Below are 5,310 nucleotides of genomic sequence, written 5' to 3'. Positions count from 1 at the left end.
CCAAATCACATCCTTACATCATTTGTAGACATCTATGCTGACGACACTACCATTTATGGTAGCACATCTAAGACAGTAAACGACCAAGTTCTCTCCAATTCTCTCTCCTCTGATCTTGAGCACGTAGTACAATGGGGTAAAGAATGGCTGGTTACTTTTAATGCATCTAAAACCAAGCTTCTCTCTTTACATCATCAACATTCTGATCCACATCTGACATCAATTGAAATGAATGGCTCTCGTCTTCAGGAGGCCTCAAGTTTTGACAAACTTCTTGGCTTGACCATTACTCCTGATCTTAAATGGAACACGTATATCAAATCTGTTGCCAAGGCCGCTGATAAAATGGTGGGATCTTTCTAGCGATCCGGTAGATATCTCACTGCTGATGCTATTCTCTATCTATATAAGAGCCAGGTACGTCCAAGGATGGAATACTGTTGCCACATCTGGGCAGGAGCTGCTAGAAAGGACTTGGCCTGCCTTGATACAGTTCAAAATAGACTTCGTAGCCTCGTAGGAGATGTCCTTTTCTCTTCCTTGCAACCTTTATCTCACAGAAGAGATGTTGCGAGTTTGTCTCTGATGTATCGTTATTTTCATGGAAAGTGTTCGAATAAGCTTCAATCTATGGTCCCCCCTCGCCAAACTTTCACAAGAAACACTCGTCTAGCTGTAAACACTATCAATAATTCCCCCCACTCTTTATCTGTGCCTAAACCTAAACGTAGATTCCACGAACAAAGCTTTTTTCTTAGAACTGCACGCCTGTGGAATTGTCTTCCGTTTTCCTGCTTTGCGGCTGACTACAATATGGTTGTCTTCAAGTCTAACGTAAATAAGTTCTTGATGAGCCGTTCCATATAAGTTATCAACTTTACCAAATTTTCATTACTAATGATTACTATAATGTCCAATTTCTACTGTACATCTTTAACCCTTATCCTTGAGTGGCCTCTTGGCCTTGATAATGTGGTGATGCCTATGTAAAAAAAAAAAAAAAATTCTCCATTAACCCTTATCCTCGAGTGGCATCCAGGCCTTGATAAGTGGTGACTCCTTTGTAAAAAAAAAAAAAAAAAAAAAATGTTGACAAGAGTTAAAATAAATTTTTCTTTAAAAATAACATGAAACGTGACCAAAGAGAGATTAAAAACAATGTTGACAAGACTTAAAATAAATTTTTCTTTCAAAATAACACGAAACGGGACCAAAGGCAGATTAAAAACAGTGTTGACAAGGGTGAAAATAAATTTTTCTTTAAAAATAACATGAAACGTGACGAAAGAGAGATACAAAACAATGCTGACCATAGTTAAAATAAATTTTTTTCAAATAACATGAAACGTGACCAAAGAGAGATAAAAAAACAATGTTGACAAGAGTTAAAATAAATTTTTCTTTCAAAATAACATTAAACGTGACAAAAGAGAGATACAAAACAATGTTGACAAGAGTTAAAATAAATTTTTCTTTAAAAATAACATTAAACGTGACAAAAGAGAGATTAAAAACAATGTGTTGCATGAGGGACTGAACAAGAGTTTTCACCGGCTGGAGTTTGGGAGATGTAAATAAAGACGCCATGTTTATAGCAGCTGATCTGTCGTGATGTCTTATTCAATCTATTGACATCCTCGATAATGACACATGGTGGCCGCGAGTGGGATAAAGATATGTCTAAGTAAGATGTACAAAAGGATAAGAAGCGGAAAGTTATCTGCAGAAACAGATATGTAACTTTATCGTTCTTGTTTAAAATTGTAATTCGTACGTACGTCACGTGGAGAAAAAAAAAAAAAAAAAAAAAAGGTCGGAAAGAAGCATGGAAGAAACAAACAGACCAGTGGCTGGCATAAGACCACCAGCACCCTTATGTATGAAAGATAATTTATCGGCGAACTGGAAGTTGTTTAAACTGAAATGGCATAACTACGCCATTATTACGTGTTTGACGAGACAGTCATTACAATATCAAACGGCACTTTTGCTTCACACGTTGGGAGATGACGCATTGAAAGTTTACTACAGATTTCAATTTCTAACACCTGAGGATCAAAGAACACCCACCGAAATTATTCAGGCATTCGATAAATACGCTATAGGGGAAACGAATGAAACCTACGAGCGTTACGTATTTCATTCTAGAAAGCAAGGAGGATCAGAGACTGTGGAATCCTTTATTACGGCACTTCGGACGTTAGTAAAAACGTGCAATTTTTGTGACAATTGCGTTTCATCAGTACTCAGAGACCAGGTAGTGCTGGGAATACACAACTCCCAGACACAAGCTGAATTATTGAAAATAAGACAGTTAGACTTACAAATTTGTAAGCTGTCTGAAAATGCCACGGTCCAGTCCAGAATCCTAAGGCCTGAAGGAGTGAATAAGGTTGATTTTAAACCGAGGAGAAAGACATCGGCACAAACTGACAGAGATTGCTGGGCGTGTGCACTGCGGCATGGACCGAGAAAAGAGTTATTTCCTGCATTTGGCAAGACCTGTTATCAATGTAATTGGAAAAACCACTTTGCCGCGAAATGCAAAGTATCAAGGAAAAATTCTTTTTCCTTGATACTTTGCATGCTGTCAAAACCCAATATGAGGACCAGGAAAACGACAGTAGTAGTTCAGACTATGGACAGGTAGACAACATAACGATCAAGGAAAAGGTGAATGTAGTGAGTCAAGAGGTGATAAAGGCGGAAATGATGGTGAAAGGAAAACCAATTGCTTTTCAGTTCGATAGTGGAGCGTCCGTGAACATATTGAATGTGAAACACGTGATCGGAAAAACACTGGAACATTCAAATAAGACCCTTGTCATGTGGAATGGAGCAGAAGTGAAGCCATTAGGAGAGTGTCGAGTTAAAATGATAAACCCCAAAACTGGACAGAAATATGCAGTTAAGTTGGTCATTGTGAAAGAGGATTTCCATCCCTTACTGGGAGCAAATGCAATCCAGAAAATGGAACTCGTCACAATCAATAACGACAAATTCAAAATGGTCGCCAAAGTTTCCCAAATGAATGAATCCAGCACCCAGTACTCGACAGCATTATCAATGACTTCAGAGATGTATTCAAGGAAGAATTGGGTCAATTACCAGGAGAGATACATTTGCAGGTGGATCCAGGAGTAACACCAAATGTTGCAGCAACATGGAGAATACCAGTGGCACTTAAAGACAAGCTAAAAGTCGAGTTGGAAAAACTGGTTAAGAAGAATGTTATTGAACCAGTGAGCGACCCAACACCATGGGTAAGTGCGTTAGCACTGGTAACTAAGAAAAATGGAAGCCTGCGGATATGTATAGACCAAAGACCACTGAATAAGGCTCTGAAGAGGGAACATTTTCAGTTACCTACACTGGACGATTTACTACCAGAACTGGCTGACAGCAAGGTATTTTCTACCCTGGATCTACGAGATGGATTCTGGCATGTAAAATTAGACGAAGTCAGCAGTCGCTTAACAACATTTGCTACACCATACGGTAGGTTCCGGTGGAAGGTTTTACCTTTCGGTATTTCTCCAGCTCCAGAGATATTTCAAAAGACCCTTTTTAACAATGTGTCCGATTTGGAGGGGGTGGTTAACAAAGCGGATGATCTTCTGGTGATTGGGAAGGGTAAAACGATGGAAGAAGCAACAATTGATCATGACCTAAAACTCAGGAAACTGTTGCAGAGATGTTGTGATCGCGGAATGCGATTGAATGCGGGAAAATTGAACTTACGACAAACGTCTATATCTTTCCTGGGACACATAATAACCAGTGATGGTTTACTTCCTGATCCTGGGAAGGTAAGAGCCATAAAAGAGATGTCGTGTCCAACAGATGTGAAAGGAGTGCAACGATTGGTTGGATTCGTGAATTACCTGGCAAAATTTCTACCACACATATCTGATGTGATGGCCCCAATTCGAAATTTAGTGAAGGCAGATGTGCCATGGACATGGTCCCAAATTCATGAAGTGGCTTTTGGGAAAATTAAAGAGTTAGTGAGTGAGTCACCAGTGTTGAGGTACTATGACCCCAACAAATCTTTGGTCATTCAATGTGATGCAAGTGAGAAGGGCATGGGGGCTGCACTACTACAAGAAAGTCAACCCCTAGCCTATACCAGCCGTGCACTGACCGACACAGAAACTCGGTATGCACAGAGTGAAAAGGAACTACTAGCAGTAGTCTACGCATGTGAACGGTTTCATCAATATACGTTTGGTCGACAGATAACAGTGCTAACCGATCATAAGCCACTGGAGGCGATTATGAAAAAAGAATTGGTGAAATGCCCAAAACGACTTCAAAACATGCTGATGCGACTACAGGCTTACGATGCTACAGTTCTGTACCATCCAGGTAAGAAAATGTTCCTTGCAGACACGCTATCAAGAGCATACATTTATGCATTGAGCAGTGAAGATATGGACGATGAAGATGATGTCAAGGAAGCAGAATATATTCCTGTAACAGAGAGAAGGCTGCTTGAACTGCGCTCAGCCACGAAGGAAGACAGAAGCATGCAGCAGTTACAGCAAGTAATTCTGGATGGATGGCCGGAAGAAAAAATACATCTTGACCCAGAGGTGATACCATATTTTAACATGCGGAATGAAATGACGGTGCAAGATAGTTTAATTTTCAGAGGAAACCGGGTAGTGGTTCCACTGACACAGCGGGCGGTGTTGAAAGAAAAGCTGCATTCCACACATCTGGGAGTAGAAGGATGTTGCAGAAGAGCAAGAGAATGCTTGTATTGGCCAAATATGAACAGTGACATCAAAGACTATGTGTCAAAGTGCCCCACATGTAGAAAATATGAAGTGGCCAACCCGGCAGAACCATTAATGGTCCATGAAGTTCCTGACAGACCCTGGGCGAAAGTGGGAGTAGATCTCTTTAAGTTTGCAGATAGAGACTATCTGTGCACAGTTGATTATATGAGCAATTTCTAGGAAATCGATCATCTTCTCAATACACAAGCAAAGACAGTGATAACTAAACTTAAACACCATTTTGCACGACATGGAATACCAGATCAGGTCGTAACTGATAATGGGCCTCAGTTTAGTAGCCAGGAATTTTCTACCTTTGCAAAAAAGTGGTGTTTTACACATACACCTGTCAGTCCATACAATAGCAAGGCAAATGGCAAAGTGGAATCTGCGGTAAAGATGGCAAAGAACCTTTTCCGGAAAGCGATGGACGATAAGGCTGATCCATACCTAGCAATGTTGGATCACAGGAATACACCAGCTAAAGGTCTCTTATCACCAGCTCAGAAGCTGATGTCAAGGAGAA

Source organism: Euprymna scolopes, chromosome 2, assembly GCF_053919585.1.
Source record: "Euprymna scolopes isolate OS-2025 chromosome 2, ASM5391958v1, whole genome shotgun sequence".
Classification (NCBI taxonomy): domain Eukaryota; kingdom Metazoa; phylum Mollusca; class Cephalopoda; order Sepiida; family Sepiolidae; genus Euprymna; species Euprymna scolopes.
The sequence above is the reverse complement of the archived record's forward strand: the minus strand, read 5'-3'. Positions refer to the sequence as shown.